Source organism: Chrysoperla carnea (genome assembly GCF_905475395.1).
Source record: "Chrysoperla carnea chromosome X unlocalized genomic scaffold, inChrCarn1.1 SUPER_X_unloc_133, whole genome shotgun sequence".
Classification (NCBI taxonomy): domain Eukaryota; kingdom Metazoa; phylum Arthropoda; class Insecta; order Neuroptera; family Chrysopidae; genus Chrysoperla; species Chrysoperla carnea.
The window spans coordinates 1-27,152 of NW_025408082.1; the positions used below are offsets into that span (position 1 = coordinate 1).

The following is a 27,152-nucleotide window of genomic DNA, read 5'->3' on the forward strand; positions in this document are numbered from 1 at the left end:
AACACATCCACGTACATCAGAAATGGTTGTTAACGCAATTAAAAATTTAAAAGAACGTGGTGGTTCATCATTACAAGCAATTAAAAAATATTTAGCTGCAAATTATAAAGTGGATTCTGATAAAATTTCACCATTTATTAAAAAATATTTAAAAGCTGCTGTAACTGAGGGAGCCTTGGTACAAACTAAAGGTAAAGGTGCATCTGGTTCATTCAAATTGGCTGCTTCCGCTTCATCTAATTCTTCAGCTAAATCAAAAGTATCCAAAAAAGAAAGTGGAGCAAAAGGTTCAGCAAAGAGTGCTAAAAGTAAACGGGCACCAAAAGAAAAGAAAGCCACAACTACATCATTGGCAGCCAAAAAGCCTAAAGCAAAAAAAGCGACTCCATCATCATCAACTGATGCTAAAAAAGTTACTGCAAAATCATCAGCGGCATCAAAAAAAGCACCAGTTAAAGCAAAACCAGCAAAAAGTACAAAATCCGCTGCCAAAAGTAGCCCTGCTCGTAAACCGAAAGCACCAAAAGCTAAGAAAGCTTCTGTTGCCAAATCATCTCCTACAAAAATTAAAAAAGCAGCACCAAAAAAGAAATGATCTGTTACTTTAATAATATATTGAAATATTTCATTATTTTTGCTAAAAAATGAAAATAACATAGGCCTTAATACAGGCCACAAATTAATATTTGATAAGAGTAAATTATTTTTTGTATAAATATTTTATAAAATAATAGTTAAGAAACATTTGCCACAGTCAGTACCACGGATGGGTGGCCACTTGAGAATACTGTGTGCGGTTGCATTTTTATTTAAAATATATGGTATAATAAATAAGTATATATTTAAATTGATTACTTCATTGAAAATTTTAATAATATACTTTAATATTAATGATATTTATGAAAAATATATATTTGTAAAAATTTTCATTTATTACTGGCAACAGCCATACCACGTTGAAAACACCGGTTCTCGTCCGATCACCGAAGTTAAGCAACATTGGGCACAGTCAGTACTTGGATGGGTGACCGCTTGGGAACACTGTGTGCGGTTGCCTTTTTATATTAAAAATATAAATTATTTTTCTTCTTTTCTTTTTTTTTACACACCATATATAAATATATGTTATTTAGAAATGTAAACCTTTTATATTATTCGTCAACAAATAAATATTATTTTTTGTATAAAATTTTATTGCATTTATAACTCATATCATGGTTACTTTAAAGCGAGAAGTTTTTTTAATATTTCAAATGAATATAAAATAATATAAATTTTATGAAATTTATTTATTTTTAGAAATAGCAATCGCTTATAATTATAACAAAATTTTAATAATGTTTAATTTTATTTCAATAATTTATATATATATATATATATATATATTTTTTAATAAAAATAATATACTCTTATTTAATAATATATGTTGGTCCTATATATAGGACCGAAAATATTTCTTATTTGTTTTTTTTTTTTTTAAATTGTCATTTAAAACGCTTATGCACGTTCTCCACGAATACGTCTTGCCAATTGTATATCCTTAGGCATAATTGTAACACGCTTTGCATGAATTGCGCATAAATTGGTATCTTCAAATAAACCTACTAAATAGGCTTCACTAGCTTCTTGTAATGCCATAACAGCTGAACTTTGGAAACGTAAATCGGTTTTAAAATCTTGTGCAATTTCACGTACTAAACGTTGGAATGGTAATTTACGAATTAACAATTCAGTACTTTTTTGATAACGACGAATTTCTCGTAAAGCTACTGTACCAGGACGATATCTGTGTGGTTTTTTTACTCCACCAGTTGCTGGTGCACTTTTACGTGCAGCTTTCGTTGCTAATTGTTTTCTTGGTGCTTTACCACCAGTTGATTTACGTGCAGTTTGCTTGGTTCTAGCCATTTTCAAATAATAATGTTTTTACAAAAAAACACACAATTTTAAAAATTATATTCGACAATTTGATACTACAAAGTCAAATGTTTAAATGCGAAATAAATGTGTTGTATTTATATTTATATGAAATTTCAAAATTTTTGTTGTCATATCCTATTGGATAGCTATCAGAGTATGGACTAATCAAATTGTATAGGCGTGGCTTAAAAAATCTTTAATGCTTTATATAAAAAGGCACAATTGTACCGGCGCTCACATACATTACAATACTTGTGAGGTTAACACACGTGTTATCCGTTCGTTAAAATATTGTAAATAATTTTTTATTAAAATGACTGGCAGAGGAAAAGGTGGAAAGGGTCTTGGAAAAGGGGGTGCAAAACGTCATAGAAAAGTTTTGCGTGATAATATCCAAGGTATTACAAAACCTGCAATTCGTCGTTTAGCACGACGAGGTGGAGTAAAACGTATCTCTGGTTTAATTTATGAAGAAACACGTGGTGTACTTAAAGTATTCCTTGAAAATGTTATTCGGGATGCTGTTACATATACTGAACACGCAAAACGTAAAACAGTTACAGCTATGGATGTTGTATATGCATTAAAACGACAAGGTCGTACTTTGTATGGTTTTGGAGGTTAAGAAAATATAATAATTTACTTAAAATATTTAGTAAATTTATTAAAGAATATTTAATACATCCGATAAATTTAAACAGGCTTTCCTTTTTGGGAAGCCACTAATTTTATTTATATAAGAGTAAATAAATTTGTTAATAAATATAACATATTATATAATTTGTTTACAACAAATTATTTTGTTTATAACATACATTACCAAATATTTTTATTTATTTTTTTTTTTTTTATTGTAATATATCTGCAATAATAAATTATAATTTGTATATTATCTATTTTATTTTACAATAACTTATTGAATTTTTGAAAAAATTTTATTATAAATTAATATACTATTATATTTTTTATATATACAAGTTAAGAGTAACAAGTATCGATAGGAGATTATCGAATTTATAACTAATAAAACATTTCGCCTTAATCAAAGAAAATAAAGATTTTGCTATACCATTTTTTATACTTTCAATAAATAATTTATTATTAAATTTTTATTATTTCATTTATTTTTTAAAATTATTAAAAATATTTTTCTAATAATTATAAGCGTACATAAACAAGTAGTAAATGTAAAATGAAAATAATAAAGGTAATGTAATGCATTTGCATTACACTGATTTACGATATATATTCCGCGATATCCTTTATTATATTTAAAATTAATAATATTGATATACTAATAATAGATATATTCAAGCTATTAATATATAAAATTTTATATTAAATATGATATTAATAATTGTTTATTTTATTTTTTTGTATATATAAAAATAATTTACTCTTATTTAAAAAATTTGATGGCTCTCTTAAAAAGAGAGCCGTTTTTATATGTTGATGTATTTTTATGTTATCAATTAAATAATATTTTCGATTTATTTATTTTGAACTTGTATATTTTGTAACAGCTTTAGTACCTTCACTAACAGCGTGCTTTGCCAATTCACCAGGTAATAATAATCGAACTGCGGTTTGAATTTCCCGACTTGTGATTGTTGAACGTTTATTATAATGTGCTAAACGTGATGCTTCAGCAGCAATACGTTCAAAAATATCATTAACAAAACTGTTCATGATACTCATAGCTTTACTAGAGATACCAGTATCAGGATGCACTTGTTTTAATACTTTGTAAATGTAAATTGCATATGATTCCTTGCGCTTCCTCTTCTTTTTCTTATCACTCTTTGATATATTTTTTTGAGCTTTGCCAGCTTTTTTTGCTGCTTTTCCACTTGTTTTTGGTGGCATTGTTACAAACAATTAATATACACAGATAGTTACAGAACACCAGTCAGTATATGTATGAGCGTGTCGTGTATACAACTAGCGTATTATATACGCGAAGATGGATATAACAATAAAAATGAATACTACTCTCTGATTGGCTAAAAATAATACTATAAGGTGATTGGTTTATTTTTAAAGTTTTATATTTTATAAATATTATAAATTAAAATACCCAAATAACATTTTAAACATTTATGTTACAATCCCCGTAACGTACACATCTGTGTGATTATATTTACAAAAAAAAAATATTAATTAAATAAATTTATTCGCTATGTCTGGACGAGGTAAAGGTGGTAAAGTAAAGGGAAAGGCAAAGTCAAGATCAAGCCGAGCAGGATTACAATTTCCTGTTGGAAGAATTCACAGATTATTACGAAAAGGAAATTATGCTGAACGAGTAGGTGCTGGTGCCCCAGTATATTTGGCTGCTGTTATGGAATATTTGGCTGCAGAAGTTCTCGAGTTAGCTGGTAATGCTGCCCGTGATAACAAAAAACACGTATCATTCCACGTCATTTACAATTGGCAATTCGTAATGATGAAGAATTAAATAAATTATTATCTGGTGTAACAATTGCTCAAGGTGGTGTATTACCAAACATTCAAGCAGTGTTATTACCAAAGAAAACTGAAAAGAAAGCATAAATTAAAAACATTGCATTAATTTTTATAATAATAATAATCGATCATAGGCCTTTTAATAAAAGGCCACAAATTTATTTAAAATAAGAGTAAAAATTATTTTTATAAATAATATATTATAATATTTTTTTAAAGAATCAATTTAAATAATTATAAATTAATGATTCTTTTTTTTTTTTTTCTTTTTTTATATGTTATTATGGAAATAATTCATCATATTATGATGACATTTAGGTAACATATTATAAGAATATTCATAAAATATTATCAAAATAATATTGTATTATGATGATATTTAGACAAAATATTATAAGAATATACACAAAATATTATCAAAATAATATCATTAGATAACAAAACTGTTCATGATACTCATACCTTTACTAGAGATAAAAGTATCAGGATGCACTTGTATTAATACATATTATCACAACATCACAAAATATTTTTTAAAAGGAAAAATTTTTTTAAAATTATTATAAAATTTGATTGAATTAAATTTCAATTTATTTTTTTAATAATTAAAGAAAAAAAAAAAACAAAGCATATAAACTTTCTATTGAAAATGTTATTTTAAACTAGATGGCCAAGTGAACTTCGTTACACAAACAATATATGACGTATTCGTTATTTAAATAATCAGTATCCTTTGATATTATATCAATACGTTACTCTCTTCTTTTGATACATATTAATAAAATTTCAATTTATAAGATTTTATGTCAATTATATAAATAATATTATAAATTTTCTAAATACATAAGTTAAGTAACAAAAAATTTGAATAACAAGATAAATTTATATATTATGTTTTAATACTCGATACTATAATATATCGCATCCGTTACCAATTATTCGGTATCCTTTGATTTATACACAGAATGAACTAAAAATATATATCAAATTTATTTTATTTATTTATATATTTAATATTATTATTATTATTTTATATTACAAAGTTTCTTAACGAAGCTTACAATGATTTCTCATATCGTACTTAACAAAATTATTTAGATCATATAAAATTTAAATTGTTAAAAAATTTGTATATTTATTATTATTATTATTTATTTTTATTAAAATTACATAACATAAAATTAATAATATTTTAATAATTATATAAATTAATTCTTATTTAAAATAATCTTATATTAATCTCAACAAATACTCTAATAATATATTTTGTCATAAATTTTTTTATATTTAAAATAAATATTATAATATATAAATACTTATATCAGTATAAAATTTCTTTATATAATTATGAAAAAATTAATTTAATAGTTAATTATTGATATTAATGCATAAATAAAAGTATTTTCTAATGAAATATATTTTGTCAATGTTCGATTAACACATTTCATAATAATACGTTTTCATTATTGACAAAAAAAGTTTTTCTAAAAATGAAATCTTATACTATAATATATATATTTATATATTAAATTTTTTAATTATTTATATACTAATAATTTATAATAAATCGATATTAAATAAAAAATAAAAATATATACTTTTTAAGTTTACCTTAAAAATATTATTGTTTTGTATGATTGAAATAATTAATATTAAACTATGTTTATTAATAATTGTTAATAAAAAAATTAAATATATTTTAATTTATAAAATAAATATTATTATTAAATTTATAATTTATTATTTTATATATTATAGAAATTGAAAAAATAAATCATGTTTACTACGACAGTAAATTAGAAATACTATTTAATTTTTATGTGTTTTCTACATGGTACTTTGACTTACATAGGGACTTATATTATTGTGAATAATGATATAATTGAAAACCTTTATTTTTTATTTGATAGAATTATTATATTTTATCATTTAAATATTTATAATAAATACATTATTTTTATAAAGTAAAAAAATATGGCCGAAGAAAATTCTACAGCTGTTGCAGCAACTGCGGTTACTGCTGCTTCTACAACACCAACAAAAAAAGCAACAGCTTCTGGTGCTAAACGTACAAAACAACATTCAAAACCAACACATCCACGTACATCAGAAATGGTTGTTAACGCAATTAAAAATTTAAAAGAACGTGGTGGTTCATCATTACAAGCAATTAAAAAATATTTAGCTGCAAATTATAAAGTGGATTCTGATAAAATTTCACCATTTATTAAAAAATATTTAAAAGCTGCTGTAACTGAGGGAGCCTTGGTACAAACTAAAGGTAAAGGTGCATCTGGTTCATTCAAATTGGCTGCTTCCGCTTCATCTAATTCTTCAGCTAAATCAAAAGTATCCAAAAAAGAAAGTGGAGCAAAAGGTTCAGCAAAGAGTGCTAAAAGTAAACGGGCACCAAAAGAAAAGAAAGCCACAACTACATCATTGGCAGCCAAAAAGCCTAAAGCAAAAAAAGCGACTCCATCATCATCAACTGCTGCTAAAAAAGTTACTGCAAAATCATCAGCGGCATCAAAAAAAGCACCAGTTAAAGCAAAACCAGCAAAAAGTACAAAATCCGCTGCCAAAAGTAGCCCTGCTCGTAAACCGAAAGCACCAAAAGCTAAGAAAGCTTCTGTTGCCAAATCATCTCCTACAAAAATTAAAAAAGCAGCACCAAAAAAGAAATGATCTGTTACTTTAATAATATATTGAAATATTTCATTATTTTTGCTAAAAAATGAAAATAACATAGGCCTTAATACAGGCCACAAATTAATATTTGATAAGAGTAAATTATTTTTTGTATAAATATTTTATAAAATAATAGTTAAGAAACATTTGCCACAGTCAGTACCACGGATGGGTGGCCACTTGAGAATACTGTGTGCGGTTGCATTTTTATTTAAAATATATGGTATAATAAATAAGTATATATTTAAATTGATTACTTCATTGAAAATTTTAATAATATACTTTAATATTAATGATATTTATGAAAAATATATATTTGTAAAAATTTTCATTTATTACTGGCAACAGCCATACCACGTTGAAAACACCGGTTCTCGTCCGATCACCGAAGTTAAGCAACATTGGGCACAGTCAGTACTTGGATGGGTGACCGCTTGGGAACACTGTGTGCGGTTGCCTTTTTATATTAAAAATATAAATTATTTTTCTTCTTTTCTTTTTTTTTACACACCATATATAAATATATGTTATTTAGAAATGTAAACCTTTTATATTATTCGTCAACAAATAAATATTATTTTTTGTATAAAATTTTATTGCATTTATAACTCATATCATGGTTACTTTAAAGCGAGAAGTTTTTTTAATATTTCAAATGAATATAAAATAATATAAATTTTATGAAATTTATTTATTTTTAGAAATAGCAATCGCTTATAATTATAACAAAATTTTAATAATGTTTAATTTTATTTCAATAATTTATATATATATATATATATATATATATTTTTTAATAAAAATAATATACTCTTATTTAATAATATATGTTGGTCCTATATATAGGACCGAAAATATTTCTTATTTGTTTTTTTTTTTTTTTAATTGTCATTTAAAACGCTTATGCACGTTCTCCACGAATACGTCTTGCCAATTGTATATCCTTAGGCATAATTGTAACACGCTTTGCATGAATTGCGCATAAATTGGTATCTTCAAATAAACCTACTAAATAGGCTTCACTAGCTTCTTGTAATGCCATAACAGCTGAACTTTGGAAACGTAAATCGGTTTTAAAATCTTGTGCAATTTCACGTACTAAACGTTGGAATGGTAATTTACGAATTAACAATTCAGTACTTTTTTGATAACGACGAATTTCTCGTAAAGCTACTGTACCAGGACGATATCTGTGTGGTTTTTTTACTCCACCAGTTGCTGGTGCACTTTTACGTGCAGCTTTCGTTGCTAATTGTTTTCTTGGTGCTTTACCACCAGTTGATTTACGTGCAGTTTGCTTGGTTCTAGCCATTTTCAAATAATAATGTTTTTACAAAAAAACACACAATTTTAAAAATTATATTCGACAATTTGATACTACAAAGTCAAATGTTTAAATGCGAAATAAATGTGTTGTATTTATATTTATATGAAATTTCAAAATTTTTGTTGTCATATCCTATTGGATAGCTATCAGAGTATGGACTAATCAAATTGTATAGGCGTGGCTTAAAAAATCTTTAATGCTTTATATAAAAAGGCACAATTGTACCGGCGCTCACATACATTACAATACTTGTGAGGTTAACACACGTGTTATCCGTTCGTTAAAATATTGTAAATAATTTTTTATTAAAATGACTGGCAGAGGAAAAGGTGGAAAGGGTCTTGGAAAAGGGGGTGCAAAACGTCATAGAAAAGTTTTGCGTGATAATATCCAAGGTATTACAAAACCTGCAATTCGTCGTTTAGCACGACGAGGTGGAGTAAAACGTATCTCTGGTTTAATTTATGAAGAAACACGTGGTGTACTTAAAGTATTCCTTGAAAATGTTATTCGGGATGCTGTTACATATACTGAACACGCAAAACGTAAAACAGTTACAGCTATGGATGTTGTATATGCATTAAAACGACAAGGTCGTACTTTGTATGGTTTTGGAGGTTAAGAAAATATAATAATTTACTTAAAATATTTAGTAAATTTATTAAAGAATATTTAATACATCCGATAAATTTAAACAGGCTTTCCTTTTTGGGAAGCCACTAATTTTATTTATATAAGAGTAAATAAATTTGTTAATAAATATAACATATTATATAATTTGTTTACAACAAATTATTTTGTTTATAACATACATTACCAAATATTTTTATTTATTTTTTTTTTTTTTATTGTAATATATCTGCAATAATAAATTATAATTTGTATATTATCTATTTTATTTTACAATAACTTATTGAATTTTTGAAAAAATTTTATTATAAATTAATATACTATTATATTTTTTATATATACAAGTTAAGAGTAACAAGTATCGATAGGAGATTATCGAATTTATAACTAATAAAACATTTCGCCTTAATCAAAGAAAATAAAGATTTTGCTATACCATTTTTTATACTTTCAATAAATAATTTATTATTAAATTTTTATTATTTCATTTATTTTTTAAAATTATTAAAAATATTTTTCTAATAATTATAAGCGTACATAAACAAGTAGTAAATGTAAAATGAAAATAATAAAGGTAATGTAATGCATTTGCATTACACTGATTTACGATATATATTCCGCGATATCCTTTATTATATTTAAAATTAATAATATTGATATACTAATAATAGATATATTCAAGCTATTAATATATAAAATTTTATATTAAATATGATATTAATAATTGTTTATTTTATTTTTTTGTATATATAAAAATAATTTACTCTTATTTAAAAAATTTGATGGCTCTCTTAAAAAGAGAGCCGTTTTTATATGTTGATGTATTTTTATGTTATCAATTAAATAATATTTTCGATTTATTTATTTTGAACTTGTATATTTTGTAACAGCTTTAGTACCTTCACTAACAGCGTGCTTTGCCAATTCACCAGGTAATAATAATCGAACTGCGGTTTGAATTTCCCGACTTGTGATTGTTGAACGTTTATTATAATGTGCTAAACGTGATGCTTCAGCAGCAATACGTTCAAAAATATCATTAACAAAACTGTTCATGATACTCATAGCTTTACTAGAGATACCAGTATCAGGATGCACTTGTTTTAATACTTTGTAAATGTAAATTGCATATGATTCCTTGCGCTTCCTCTTCTTTTTCTTATCACTCTTTGATATATTTTTTTGAGCTTTGCCAGCTTTTTTTGCTGCTTTTCCACTTGTTTTTGGTGGCATTGTTACAAACAATTAATATACACAGATAGTTACAGAACACCAGTCAGTATATGTATGAGCGTGTCGTGTATACAACTAGCGTATTATATACGCGAAGATGGATATAACAATAAAAATGAATACTACTCTCTGATTGGCTAAAAATAATACTATAAGGTGATTGGTTTATTTTTAAAGTTTTATATTTTATAAATATTATAAATTAAAATACCCAAATAACATTTTAAACATTTATGTTACAATCCCCGTAACGTACACATCTGTGTGATTATATTTACAAAAAAAAATATTAATTAAATAAATTTATTCGCTATGTCTGGACGAGGTAAAGGTGGTAAAGTAAAGGGAAAGGCAAAGTCAAGATCAAGCCGAGCAGGATTACAATTTCCTGTTGGAAGAATTCACAGATTATTACGAAAAGGAAATTATGCTGAACGAGTAGGTGCTGGTGCCCCAGTATATTTGGCTGCTGTTATGGAATATTTGGCTGCAGAAGTTCTCGAGTTAGCTGGTAATGCTGCCCGTGATAACAAAAAAACACGTATCATTCCACGTCATTTACAATTGGCAATTCGTAATGATGAAGAATTAAATAAATTATTATCTGGTGTAACAATTGCTCAAGGTGGTGTATTACCAAACATTCAAGCAGTGTTATTACCAAAGAAAACTGAAAAGAAAGCATAAATTAAAAACATTGCATTAATTTTTATAATAATAATACATCGATCATAGGCCTTTTAATAAAAGGCCACAAATTTATTTAAAATAAGAGTAAAAATTATTTTTATAAATAATATATTATAATATTTTTTTAAAGAATCAATTTAAATAATTATAAATTAATGATTCTTTTTTTTTTTTTCTTTTTTTATATGTTATTATGGAAATAATTCATCATATTATGATGACATTTAGGTAACATATTATAAGAATATTCATAAAATATTATCAAAATAATATTGTATTATGATGATATTTAGACAAAATATTATAAGAATATACACAAAATATTATCAAAATAATATCATTAGATAACAAAACTGTTCATGATACTCATACCTTTACTAGAGATAAAAGTATCAGGATGCACTTGTATTAATACATATTATCACAACATCACAAAATATTTTTTAAAAGGAAAAATTTTTTTAAAATTATTATAAAATTTGATTGAATTAAATTTCAATTTATTTTTTTAATAATTAAAGAAAAAAAAAAAAACAAAGCATATAAACTTTCTATTGAAAATGTTATTTTAAACTAGATGGCCAAGTGAACTTCGTTACACAAACAATATATGACGTATTCGTTATTTAAATAATCAGTATCCTTTGATATTATATCAATACGTTACTCTCTTCTTTTGATACATATTAATAAAATTTCAATTTATAAGATTTTATGTCAATTATATAAATAATATTATAAATTTTCTAAATACATAAGTTAAGTAACAAAAAATTTGAATAACAAGATAAATTTATATATTATGTTTTAATACTCGATACTATAATATATCGCATCCGTTACCAATTATTCGGTATCCTTTGATTTATACACAGAATGAACTAAAAATATATATCAAATTTATTTTATTTATTTATATATTTAATATTATTATTATTATTTTATATTACAAAGTTTCTTAACGAAGCTTACAATGATTTCTCATATCGTACTTAACAAAATTATTTAGATCATATAAAATTTAAATTGTTAAAAAATTTGTATATTTATTATTATTATTATTTATTTTTATTAAAATTACATAACATAAAATTAATAATATTTTAATAATTATATAAATTAATTCTTATTTAAAATAATCTTATATTAATCTCAACAAATACTCTAATAATATATTTTGTCATAAATTTTTTTATATTTAAAATAAATATTATAATATATAAATACTTATATCAGTATAAAATTTCTTTATATAATTATGAAAAAATTAATTTAATAGTTAATTATTGATATTAATGCATAAATAAAAGTATTTTCTAATGAAATATATTTTGTCAATGTTCGATTAACACATTTCATAATAATACGTTTTCATTATTGACAAAAAAAGTTTTTCTAAAAATGAAATCTTATACTATAATATATATATTTATATATTAAATTTTTTAATTATTTATATACTAATAATTTATAATAAATCGATATTAAATAAAAAATAAAAATATATACTTTTTAAGTTTACCTTAAAAATATTATTGTTTTGTATGATTGAAATAATTAATATTAAACTATGTTTATTAATAATTGTTAATAAAAAAATTAAATATATTTTAATTTATAAAATAAATATTATTATTAAATTTATAATTTATTATTTTATATATTATAGAAATTGAAAAAATAAATCATGTTTACTACGACAGTAAATTAGAAATACTATTTAATTTTTATGTGTTTTCTACATGGTACTTTGACTTACATAGGGACTTATATTATTGTGAATAATGATATAATTGAAAACCTTTATTTTTTATTTGATAGAATTATTATATTTTATCATTTAAATATTTATAATAAATACATTATTTTTATAAAGTAAAAAAATATGGCCGAAGAAAATTCTACAGCTGTTGCAGCAACTGCGGTTACTGCTGCTTCTACAACACCAACAAAAAAAGCAACAGCTTCTGGTGCTAAACGTACAAAACAACATTCAAAACCAACACATCCACGTACATCAGAAATGGTTGTTAACGCAATTAAAAATTTAAAAGAACGTGGTGGTTCATCATTACAAGCAATTAAAAAATATTTAGCTGCAAATTATAAAGTGGATTCTGATAAAATTTCACCATTTATTAAAAAATATTTAAAAGCTGCTGTAACTGAGGGAGCCTTGGTACAAACTAAAGGTAAAGGTGCATCTGGTTCATTCAAATTGGCTGCTTCCGCTTCATCTAATTCTTCAGCTAAATCAAAAGTATCCAAAAAAGAAAGTGGAGCAAAAGGTTCAGCAAAGAGTGCTAAAAGTAAACGGGCACCAAAAGAAAAGAAAGCCACAACTACATCATTGGCAGCCAAAAAGCCTAAAGCAAAAAAAGCGACTCCATCATCATCAACTGCTGCTAAAAAAGTTACTGCAAAATCATCAGCGGCATCAAAAAAAGCACCAGTTAAAGCAAAACCAGCAAAAAGTACAAAATCCGCTGCCAAAAGTAGCCCTGCTCGTAAACCGAAAGCACCAAAAGCTAAGAAAGCTTCTGTTGCCAAATCATCTCCTACAAAAATTAAAAAAGCAGCACCAAAAAAGAAATGATCTGTTACTTTAATAATATATTGAAATATTTCATTATTTTTGCTAAAAAATGAAAATAACATAGGCCTTAATACAGGCCACAAATTAATATTTGATAAGAGTAAATTATTTTTTGTATAAATATTTTATAAAATAATAGTTAAGAAACATTTGCCACAGTCAGTACCACGGATGGGTGGCCACTTGAGAATACTGTGTGCGGTTGCATTTTTATTTAAAATATATGGTATAATAAATAAGTATATATTTAAATTGATTACTTCATTGAAAATTTTAATAATATACTTTAATATTAATGATATTTATGAAAAATATATATTTGTAAAAATTTTCATTTATTACTGGCAACAGCCATACCACGTTGAAAACACCGGTTCTCGTCCGATCACCGAAGTTAAGCAACATTGGGCACAGTCAGTACTTGGATGGGTGACCGCTTGGGAACACTGTGTGCGGTTGCCTTTTTATATTAAAAATATAAATTATTTTTCTTCTTTTCTTTTTTTTTACACACCATATATAAATATATGTTATTTAGAAATGTAAACCTTTTATATTATTCGTCAACAAATAAATATTATTTTTTGTATAAAATTTTATTGCATTTATAACTCATATCATGGTTACTTTAAAGCGAGAAGTTTTTTTAATATTTCAAATGAATATAAAATAATATAAATTTTATGAAATTTATTTATTTTTAGAAATAGCAATCGCTTATAATTATAACAAAATTTTAATAATGTTTAATTTTATTTCAATAATTTATATATATATATATATATATATATATTTTTTAATAAAAATAATATACTCTTATTTAATAATATATGTTGGTCCTATATATAGGACCGAAAATATTTCTTATTTGTTTTTTTTTTTTTTAAATTGTCATTTAAAACGCTTATGCACGTTCTCCACGAATACGTCTTGCCAATTGTATATCCTTAGGCATAATTGTAACACGCTTTGCATGAATTGCGCATAAATTGGTATCTTCAAATAAACCTACTAAATAGGCTTCACTAGCTTCTTGTAATGCCATAACAGCTGAACTTTGGAAACGTAAATCGGTTTTAAAATCTTGTGCAATTTCACGTACTAAACGTTGGAATGGTAATTTACGAATTAACAATTCAGTACTTTTTTGATAACGACGAATTTCTCGTAAAGCTACTGTACCAGGACGATATCTGTGTGGTTTTTTTACTCCACCAGTTGCTGGTGCACTTTTACGTGCAGCTTTCGTTGCTAATTGTTTTCTTGGTGCTTTACCACCAGTTGATTTACGTGCAGTTTGCTTGGTTCTAGCCATTTTCAAATAATAATGTTTTTACAAAAAAACACACAATTTTAAAAATTATATTCGACAATTTGATACTACAAAGTCAAATGTTTAAATGCGAAATAAATGTGTTGTATTTATATTTATATGAAATTTCAAAATTTTTGTTGTCATATCCTATTGGATAGCTATCAGAGTATGGACTAATCAAATTGTATAGGCGTGGCTTAAAAAATCTTTAATGCTTTATATAAAAAGGCACAATTGTACCGGCGCTCACATACATTACAATACTTGTGAGGTTAACACACGTGTTATCCGTTCGTTAAAATATTGTAAATAATTTTTTATTAAAATGACTGGCAGAGGAAAAGGTGGAAAGGGTCTTGGAAAAGGGGGTGCAAAACGTCATAGAAAAGTTTTGCGTGATAATATCCAAGGTATTACAAAACCTGCAATTCGTCGTTTAGCACGACGAGGTGGAGTAAAACGTATCTCTGGTTTAATTTATGAAGAAACACGTGGTGTACTTAAAGTATTCCTTGAAAATGTTATTCGGGATGCTGTTACATATACTGAACACGCAAAACGTAAAACAGTTACAGCTATGGATGTTGTATATGCATTAAAACGACAAGGTCGTACTTTGTATGGTTTTGGAGGTTAAGAAAATATAATAATTTACTTAAAATATTTAGTAAATTTATTAAAGAATATTTAATACATCCGATAAATTTAAACAGGCTTTCCTTTTTGGGAAGCCACTAATTTTATTTATATAAGAGTAAATAAATTTGTTAATAAATATAACATATTATATAATTTGTTTACAACAAATTATTTTGTTTATAACATACATTACCAAATATTTTTATTTATTTTTTTTTTTTTTATTGTAATATATCTGCAATAATAAATTATAATTTGTATATTATCTATTTTATTTTACAATAACTTATTGAATTTTTGAAAAAATTTTATTATAAATTAATATACTATTATATTTTTTATATATACAAGTTAAGAGTAACAAGTATCGATAGGAGATTATCGAATTTATAACTAATAAAACATTTCGCCTTAATCAAAGAAAATAAAGATTTTGCTATACCATTTTTTATACTTTCAATAAATAATTTATTATTAAATTTTTATTATTTCATTTATTTTTTAAAATTATTAAAAATATTTTTCTAATAATTATAAGCGTACATAAACAAGTAGTAAATGTAAAATGAAAATAATAAAGGTAATGTAATGCAAATGCATTACATTGATTTACGATATATATTCCGCGATATCCTTTATTATATTTAAAATTAATAATATTGATATACTAATAATAGATATATTCAAGCTATTAATATATAAAATTTTATATTAAATATGATATTAATAATTGTTTATTTTATTTTTTTGTATATATAAAAATAATTTACTCTTATTTAAAAAATTTGATGGCTCTCTTAAAAAGAGAGCCGTTTTTATATGTTGATGTATTTTTATGTTATCAATTAAATAATATTTTCGATTTATTTATTTTGAACTTGTATATTTTGTAACAGCTTTAGTACCTTCACTAACAGCGTGCTTTGCCAATTCACCAGGTAATAATAATCGAACTGCGGTTTGAATTTCCCGACTTGTGATTGTTGAACGTTTATTATAATGTGCTAAACGTGATGCTTCAGCAGCAATACGTTCAAAAATATCATTAACAAAACTGTTCATGATACTCATAGCTTTACTAGAGATACCAGTATCAGGATGCACTTGTTTTAATACTTTGTAAATGTAAATTGCATATGATTCCTTGCGCTTCCTCTTCTTTTTCTTATCACTCTTTGATATATTTTTTTGAGCTTTGCCAGCTTTTTTTGCTGCTTTTCCACTTGTTTTTGGTGGCATTGTTACAAACAATTAATATACACAGATAGTTACAGAACACCAGTCAGTATATGTATGAGCGTGTCATGTATACAACTAGCGTATTATATACGCGAAGATGGATATAACAATAAAAATGAATACTACTCTCTGATTGGCTAAAAATAATACTATAAGGTGATTGGTTTATTTTTAAAGTTTTATATTTTATAAATATTATAAATTAAAATACCCAAATAACATTTTAAACATTTATGTTACAATCCCCGTAACGTACACATCTGTGTGATTATATTTACAAAAAAAAATATTAATTAAATAAATTTATTCGCTATGTCTGGACGAGGTAAAGGTGGTAAAGTAAAGGGAAAGGCAAAGTCAAGATCAAGCCGAGCAGGATTACAATTTCCTGTTGGAAGAATTCACAGATTATTACGAAAAGGAAATTATGCTGAACGAGTAGGTGCTGGTGCCCCAGTATATTTGGCTGCTGTTATGGAATATTTGGCTGCAGAAGTTCTCGAGTTAGCTGGTAATGCTGCCCGTGATAACAAAAAAACACGTATCATTCCACGTCATTTACAATTGGCAATTCGTAATGATGAAGAATTAAATAAATTATTATCTGGTGTAACAATTGCTCAAGGTGGTGTATTACCAAACATTCAAGCAGTGTTATTACCAAAGAAAACTGAAAAGAAAGCATAAATTAAAAACATTGCATTAATTTTTATAATAATAATACATCGATCATAGGCCTTTTAATAAAAGGCCACAAATTTATTTAAAATAAGAGTAAAAATTATTTTTATAAATAATATATTATAATATTTTTTTAAAGAATCAATTTAAATAATTATAAATTAATGATTCTTTTTTTTTTTTTCTTTTTTTATATGTTATTATGGAAATAATTCATCATATTATGATGACATTTAGGTAACATATTATAAGAATATTCATAAAATATTATCAAAATAATATTGTATTATGATGATATTTAGACAAAATATTATAAGAATATACACAAAATATTATCAAAATAATATCATTAGATAACAAAACTGTTCATGATACTCATACCTTTACTAGAGATAAAAGTATCAGGATGCACTTGTATTAATACATATTATCACAACATCACAAAATATTTTTTAAAAGGAAAAATTTTTTTAAAATTATTATAAAATTTGATTGAATTAAATTTCAATTTATTTTTTTAATAATTAAAGAAAAAAAAAAAACAAAGCATATAAACTTTCTATTGAAAATGTTATTTTAAACTAGATGGCCAAGTGAACTTCGTTACACAAACAATATATGACGTATTCGTTATTTAAATAATCAGTATCCTTTGATATTATATCAATACGTTACTCTCTTCTTTTGATACATATTAATAAAATTTCAATTTATAAGATTTTATGTCAATTATATAAATAATATTATAAATTTTCTAAATACATAAGTTAAGTAACAAAAAATTTGAATAACAAGATAAATTTATATATTATGTTTTAATACTCGATACTATAATATATCGCATCCGTTACCAATTATTCGGTATCCTTTGATTTATACACAGAATGAACTAAAAATATATATCAAATTTATTTTATTTATTTATATATTTAATATTATTATTATTATTTTATATTACAAAGTTTCTTAACGAAGCTTACAATGATTTCTCATATCGTACTTAACAAAATTATTTAGATCATATAAAATTTAAATTGTTAAAAAATTTGTATATTTATTATTATTATTATTTATTTTTATTAAAATTACATAACATAAAATTAATAATATTTTAATAATTATATAAATTAATTCTTATTTAAAATAATCTTATATTAATCTCAACAAATACTCTAATAATATATTTTGTCATAAATTTTTTTATATTTAAAATAAATATTATAATATATAAATACTTATATCAGTATAAAATTTCTTTATATAATTATGAAAAAATTAATTTAATAGTTAATTATTGATATTAATGCATAAATAAAAGTATTTTCTAATGAAATATATTTTGTCAATGTTCGATTAACACATTTCATAATAATACGTTTTCATTATTGACAAAAAAAGTTTTTCTAAAAATGAAATCTTATACTATAATATATATATTTATATATTAAATTTTTTAATTATTTATATACTAATAATTTATAATAAATCGATATTAAATAAAAAATAAAAATATATACTTTTTAAGTTTACCTTAAAAATATTATTGTTTTGTATGATTGAAATAATTAATATTAAACTATGTTTATTAATAATTGTTAATAAAAAAATTAAATATATTTTAATTTATAAAATAAATATTATTATTAAATTTATAATTTATTATTTTATATATTATAGAAATTGAAAAAATAAATCATGTTTACTACGACAGTAAATTAGAAATACTATTTAATTTTTATGTGTTTTCTACATGGTACTTTGACTTACATAGGGACTTATATTATTGTGAATAATGATATAATTGAAAACCTTTATTTTTTATTTGATAGAATTATTATATTTTATCATTTAAATATTTATAATAAATACATTATTTTTATAAAGTAAAAAAATATGGCCGAAGAAAATTCTACAGCTGTTGCAGCAACTGCGGTTACTGCTGCTTCTACAACACCAACAAAAAAAGCAACAGCTTCTGGTGCTAAACGTACAAAACAACATTCAAAACCAACACATCCACGTACATCAGAAATGGTTGTTAACGCAATTAAAAATTTAAAAGAACGTGGTGGTTCATCATTACAAGCAATTAAAAAATATTTAGCTGCAAATTATAAAGTGGATTCTGATAAAATTTCACCATTTATTAAAAAATATTTAAAAGCTGCTGTAACTGAGGGAGCCTTGGTACAAACTAAAGGTAAAGGTGCATCTGGTTCATTCAAATTGGCTGCTTCCGCTTCATCTAATTCTTCAGCTAAATCAAAAGTATCCAAAAAAGAAAGTGGAGCAAAAGGTTCAGCAAAGAGTGCTAAAAGTAAACGGGCACCAAAAGAAAAGAAAGCCACAACTACATCATTGGCAGCCAAAAAGCCTAAAGCAAAAAAAGCGACTCCATCATCATCAACTGCTGCTAAAAAAGTTACTGCAAAATCATCAGCGGCATCAAAAAAAGCACCAGTTAAAGCAAAACCAGCAAAAAGTACAAAATCCGCTGCCAAAAGTAGCCCTGCTCGTAAACCGAAAGCACCAAAAGCTAAGAAAGCTTCTGTTGCCAAATCATCTCCTACAAAAATTAAAAAAGCAGCACCAAAAAAGAAATGATCTGTTACTTTAATAATATATTGAAATATTTCATTATTTTTGCTAAAAAATGAAAATAACATAGGCCTTAATACAGGCCACAAATTAATATTTGATAAGAGTAAATTATTTTTTGTATAAATATTTTATAAAATAATAGTTAAGAAACATTTGCCACAGTCAGTACCACGGATGGGTGGCCACTTGAGAATACTGTGTGCGGTTGCATTTTTATTTAAAATATATGGTATAATAAATAAGTATATATTTAAATTGATTACTTCATTGAAAATTTTAATAATATACTTTAATATTAATGATATTTATGAAAAATATATATTTGTAAAAATTTTCATTTATTACTGGCAACAGCCATACCACGTTGAAAACACCGGTTCTCGTCCGATCACCGAAGTTAAGCAACATTGGGCACAGTCAGTACTTGGATGGGTGACCGCTTGGGAACACTGTGTGCGGTTGCCTTTTTATATTAAAAATATAAATTATTTTTCTTCTTTTCTTTTTTTTTACACACCATATATAAATATATGTTATTTAGAAATGTAAACCTTTTATATTATTCGTCAACAAATAAATATTATTTTTTGTATAAGATTTTATTGCATTTATAACTCATATCATGGTTACTTTAAAGCGAGAAGTTTTTTTAATATTTCAAATGAATATAAAATAATATAAATTTTATGAAATTTATTTATTTTTAGAAATAGCAATCGCTTATAATTATAACAAAATTTTAATAATGTTTAATTTTATTTCAATAATTTATATATATATATATATATATATATATTTTTTAATAAAAATAATATACTCTTATTTAATAATATATGTTGGTCCTATATATAGGACCGAAAATATTTCTTATTTGTTTTTTTTTTTTTTAAATTGTCATTTAAAACGCTTATGCACGTTCTCCACGAATACGTCTTGCCAATTGTATATCCTTAGGCATAATTGTAACACGCTTTGCATGAATTGCGCATAAATTGGTATCTTCAAATAAACCTACTAAATAGGCTTCACTAGCTTCTTGTAATGCCATAACAGCTGAACTTTGGAAACGTAAATCGGTTTTAAAATCTTGTGCAATTTCACGTACTAAACGTTGGAATGGTAATTTACGAATTAACAATTCAGTACTTTTTTGATAACGACGAATTTCTCGTAAAGCTACTGTACCAGGACGATATCTGTGTGGTTTTTTTACTCCACCAGTTGCTGGTGCACTTTTACGTGCAGCTTTCGTTGCTAATTGTTTTCTTGGTGCTTTACCACCAGTTGATTTACGTGCAGTTTGCTTGGTTCTAGCCATTTTCAAATAATAATGTTTTTACAAAAAAACACACAATTTTAAAAATTATATTCGACAATTTGATACTACAAAGTCAAATGTTTAAATGCGAAATAAATGTGTTGTATTTATATTTATATGAAATTTCAAAATTTTTGTTGTCATATCCTATTGGATAGCTATCAGAGTATGGACTAATCAAATTGTATAGGCGTGGCTTAAAAAATCTTTAATGCTTTATATAAAAAGGCACAATTGTACCGGCGCTCACATACATTACAATACTTGTGAGGTTAACACACGTGTTATCCGTTCGTTAAAATATTGTAAATAATTTTTTATTAAAATGACTGGCAGAGGAAAAGGTGGAAAGGGTCTTGGAAAAGGGGGTGCAAAACGTCATAGAAAAGTTTTGCGTGATAATATCCAAGGTATTACAAAACCTGCAATTCGTCGTTTAGCACGACGAGGTGGAGTAAAACGTATCTCTGGTTTAATTTATGAAGAAACACGTGGTGTACTTAAAGTATTCCTTGAAAATGTTATTCGGGATGCTGTTACATATACTGAACACGCAAAACGTAAAACAGTTACAGCTATGGATGTTGTATATGCATTAAAACGACAAGGTCGTACTTTGTATGGTTTTGGAGGTTAAGAAAATATAATAATTTACTTAAAATATTTAGTAAATTTATTAAAGAATATTTAATACATCCGATAAATTTAAACAGGCTTTCCTTTTTGGGAAGCCACTAATTTTATTTATATAAGAGTAAATAAATTTGTTAATAAATATAACATATTATATAATTTGTTTACAACAAATTATTTTGTTTATAACATACATTACCAAATATTTTTATTTATTTTTTTTTTTTTTATTGTAATATATCTGCAATAATAAATTATAATTTGTATATTATCTATTTTATTTTACAATAACTTATTGAATTTTTGAAAAAATTTTATTATAAATTAATATACTATTATATTTTTTATATATACAAGTTAAGAGTAACAAGTATCGATAGGAGATTATCGAATTTATAACTAATAAAACATTTCGCCTTAATCAAAGAAAATAAAGATTTTGCTATACCATTTTTTATACTTTCAATAAATAATTTATTATTAAATTTTTATTATTTCATTTATTTTTTAAAATTATTAAAAATATTTTTCTAATAATTATAAGCGTACATAAACAAGTAGTAAATGTAAAATGAAAATAATAAAGGTAATGTAATGCATTTGCATTACACTGATTTACGATATATATTCCGCGATATCCTTTATTATATTTAAAATTAATAATATTGATATACTAATAATAGATATATTCAAGCTATTAATATATAAAATTTTATATTAAATATGATATTAATAATTGTTTATTTTATTTTTTTGTATATATAAAAATAATTTACTCTTATTTAAAAAATTTGATGGCTCTCTTAAAAAGAGAGCCATTTTTATATGTTGATGTATTTTTATGTTATCAATTAAATAATATTTTCGATTTATTTATTTTGAACTTGTATATTTTGTAACAGCTTTAGTACCTTCACTAACAGCGTGCTTTGCCAATTCACCAGGTAATAATAATCGAACTGCGGTTTGAATTTCCCGACTTGTGATTGTTGAACGTTTATTATAATGTGCTAAACGTGATGCTTCAGCAGCAATACGTTCAAAAATATCATTAACAAAACTGTTCATGATACTCATAGCTTTACTAGAGATACCAGTATCAGGATGCACTTGTTTTAATACTTTGTAAATGTAAATTGCATATGATTCCTTGCGCTTCCTCTTCTTTTTCTTATCACTCTTTGATATATTTTTTTGAGCTTTGCCAGCTTTTTTTGCTGCTTTTCCACTTGTTTTTGGTGGCATTGTTACAAACAATTAATATACACAGATAGTTACAGAACACCAGTCAGTATATGTATGAGCGTGTCGTGTATACAACTAGCGTATTATATACGCGAAGATGGATATAACAATAAAAATGAATACTACTCTCTGATTGGCTAAAAATAATACTATAAGGTGATTGGTTTATTTTTAAAGTTTTATATTTTATAAATATTATAAATTAAAATACCCAAATAACATTTTAAACATTTATGTTACAATCCCCGTAACGTACACATCTGTGTGATTATATTTACAAAAAAAAATATTAATTAAATAAATTTATTCGCTATGTCTGGACGAGGTAAAGGTGGTAAAGTAAAGGGAAAGGCAAAGTCAAGATCAAGCCGAGCAGGATTACAATTTCCTGTTGGAAGAATTCACAGATTATTACGAAAAGGAAATTATGCTGAACGAGTAGGTGCTGGTGCCCCAGTATATTTGGCTGCTGTTATGGAATATTTGGCTGCAGAAGTTCTCGAGTTAGCTGGTAATGCTGCCCGTGATAACAAAAAAACACGTATCATTCCACGTCATTTACAATTGGCAATTCGTAATGATGAAGAATTAAATAAATTATTATCTGGTGTAACAATTGCTCAAGGTGGTGTATTACCAAACATTCAAGCAGTGTTATTACCAAAGAAAACTGAAAAGAAAGCATAAATTAAAAACATTGCATTAATTTTTATAATAATAATACATCGATCATAGGCCTTTTAATAAAAGGCCACAAATTTATTTAAAATAAGAGTAAAAATTATTTTTATAAATAATATATTATAATATTTTTTTAAAGAATCAATTTAAATAATTATAAATTAATGATTCTTTTTTTTTTTTTCTTTTTTTATATGTTATTATGGAAATAATTCATCATATTATGATGACATTTAGGTAACATATTATAAGAATATTCATAAAATATTATCAAAATAATATTGTATTATGATGATATTTAGACAAAATATTATAAGAATATACACAAAATATTATCAAAATAATATCATTAGATAACAAAACTGTTCATGATACTCATACCTTTACTAGAGATAAAAGTATCAGGATGCACTTGTATTAATACATATTATCACAACATCACAAAATATTTTTTAAAAGGAAAAATTTTTTTAAAATTATTATAAAATTTGATTGAATTAAATTTCAATTTATTTTTTTAATAATTAAAGAAAAAAAAAAAACAAAGCATATAAACTTTCTATTGAAAATGTTATTTTAAACTAGATGGCCAAGTGAACTTCGTTACACAAACAATATATGACGTATTCGTTATTTAAATAATCAGTATCCTTTGATATTATATCAATACGTTACTCTCTTCTTTTGATACATATTAATAAAATTTCAATTTATAAGATTTTATGTCAATTATATAAATAATATTATAAATTTTCTAAATACATAAGTTAAGTAACAAAAAATTTGAATAACAAGATAAATTTATATATTATGTTTTAATACTCGATACTATAATATATCGCATCCGTTACCAATTATTCGGTATCCTTTGATTTATACACAGAATGAACTAAAAATATATATCAAATTTATTTTATTTATTTATATATTTAATATTATTATTATTATTTTATATTACAAAGTTTCTTAACGAAGCTTACAATGATTTCTCATATCGTACTTAACAAAATTATTTAGATCATATAAAATTTAAATTGTTAAAAAATTTGTATATTTATTATTATTATTATTTATTTTTATTAAAATTACATAACATAAAATTAATAATATTTTAATAATTATATAAATTAATTCTTATTTAAAATAATCTTATATTAATCTCAACAAATACTCTAATAATATATTTTGTCATAAATTTTTTTATATTTAAAATAAATATTATAATATATAAATACTTATATCAGTATAAAATTTCTTTATATAATTATGAAAAAATTAATTTAATAGTTAATTATTGATATTAATGCATAAATAAAAGTATTTTCTAATGAAATATATTTTGTCAATGTTCGATTAACACATTTCATAATAATACGTTTTCATTATTGACAAAAAAAGTTTTTCTAAAAATGAAATCTTATACTATAATATATATATTTATATATTAAATTTTTTAATTATTTATATACTAATAATTTATAATAAATCGATATTAAATAAAAAATAAAAATATATACTTTTTAAGTTTACCTTAAAAATATTATTGTTTTGTATGATTGAAATAATTAATATTAAACTATGTTTATTAATAATTGTTAATAAAAAAATTAAATATATTTTAATTTATAAAATAAATATTATTATTAAATTTATAATTTATTATTTTATATATTATAGAAATTGAAAAAATAAATCATGTTTACTACGACAGTAAATTAGAAATACTATTTAATTTTTATGTGTTTTCTACATGGTACTTTGACTTACATAGGGACTTATATTATTGTGAATAATGATATAATTGAAAACCTTTATTTTTTATTTGATAGAATTATTATATTTTATCATTTAAATATTTATAATAAATACATTATTTTTATAAAGTAAAAAAATATGGCCGAAGAAAATTCTACAGCTGTTGCAGCAACTGCGGTTACTGCTGCTTCTACAACACCAACAAAAAAAGCAACAGCTTCTGGTGCTAAACGTACAAAACAACATTCAAAACCAACACATCCACGTACATCAGAAATGGTTGTTAACGCAATTAAAAATTTAAAAGAACGTGGTGGTTCATCATTACAAGCAATTAAAAAATATTTAGCTGCAAATTATAAAGTGGATTCTGATAAAATTTCACCATTTATTAAAAAATATTTAAAAGCTGCTGTAACTGAGGGAGCCTTGGTACAAACTAAAGGTAAAGGTGCATCTGGTTCATTCAAATTGGCTGCTTCCGCTTCATCTAATTCTTCAGCTAAATCAAAAGTATCCAAAAAAGAAAGTGGAGCAAAAGGTTCAGCAAAGAGTGCTAAAAGTAAACGGGCACCAAAAGAAAAGAAAGCCACAACTACATCATTGGCAGCCAAAAAGCCTAAAGCAAAAAAAGCGACTCCATCATCATCAACTGCTGCTAAAAAAGTTACTGCAAAATCATCAGCGGCATCAAAAAAAGCACCAGTTAAAGCAAAACCAGCAAAAAGTACAAAATCCGCTGCCAAAAGTAGCCCTGCTCGTAAACCGAAAGCACCAAAAGCTAAGAAAGCTTCTGTTGCCAAATCATCTCCTACAAAAATTAAAAAAGCAGCACCAAAAAAGAAATGATCTGTTACTTTAATAATATATTGAAATATTTCATTATTTTTGCTAAAAAATGAAAATAACATAGGCCTTAATACAGGCCACAAATTAATATTTGATAAGAGTAAATTATTTTTTGTATAAATATTTTATAAAATAATAGTTAAGAAACATTTGCCACAGTCAGTACCACGGATGGGTGGCCACTTGAGAATACTGTGTGCGGTTGCATTTTTATTTAAAATATATGGTATAATAAATAAGTATATATTTAAATTGATTACTTCATTGAAAATTTTAATAATATACTTTAATATTAATGATATTTATGAAAAATATATATTTGTAAAAATTTTCATTTATTACTGGCAACAGCCATACCACGTTGAAAACACCGGTTCTCGTCCGATCACCGAAGTTAAGCAACATTGGGCACAGTCAGTACTTGGATGGGTGACCGCTTGGGAACACTGTGTGCGGTTGCCTTTTTATATTAAAAATATAAATTATTTTTCTTCTTTTCTTTTTTTTTACACACCATATATAAATATATGTTATTTAGAAATGTAAACCTTTTATATTATTCGTCAACAAATAAATATTATTTTTTGTATAAAATTTTATTGCATTTATAACTCATATCATGGTTACTTTAAAGCGAGAAGTTTTT

At 24.3% G+C, this 27,152-nt stretch overlaps 5 non-coding genes across 5 annotated transcripts; all 5 read left to right on the forward strand.

Moving 5' to 3' along the window:
• Positions 1-938: 938 nt before the first annotated feature.
• On the forward strand, positions 939-1,057 carry LOC123303763. Its single transcript, XR_006535851.1, has one exon. It is a non-coding gene; the product is annotated as a 5S ribosomal RNA (ribosomal RNA).
• Positions 1,058-7,414: 6,357 nt separating this feature from the next.
• On the forward strand, positions 7,415-7,533 carry LOC123303764. Its single transcript, XR_006535852.1, has one exon. It is a non-coding gene; the product is annotated as a 5S ribosomal RNA (ribosomal RNA).
• A 6,360-nt stretch (positions 7,534-13,893) lies between these two features.
• LOC123303765 lies at positions 13,894-14,012 on the forward strand. The gene has a single exon (XR_006535853.1). It is a non-coding gene; the product is annotated as a 5S ribosomal RNA (ribosomal RNA).
• Positions 14,013-20,371: 6,359 nt separating this feature from the next.
• On the forward strand, positions 20,372-20,490 carry LOC123303766. Its single transcript, XR_006535854.1, has one exon. It is a non-coding gene; the product is annotated as a 5S ribosomal RNA (ribosomal RNA).
• Positions 20,491-26,849: 6,359 nt separating this feature from the next.
• LOC123303767 lies at positions 26,850-26,968 on the forward strand. Its single transcript, XR_006535855.1, has one exon. It is a non-coding gene; the product is annotated as a 5S ribosomal RNA (ribosomal RNA).
• Positions 26,969-27,152: the final 184 nt, after the last annotated feature.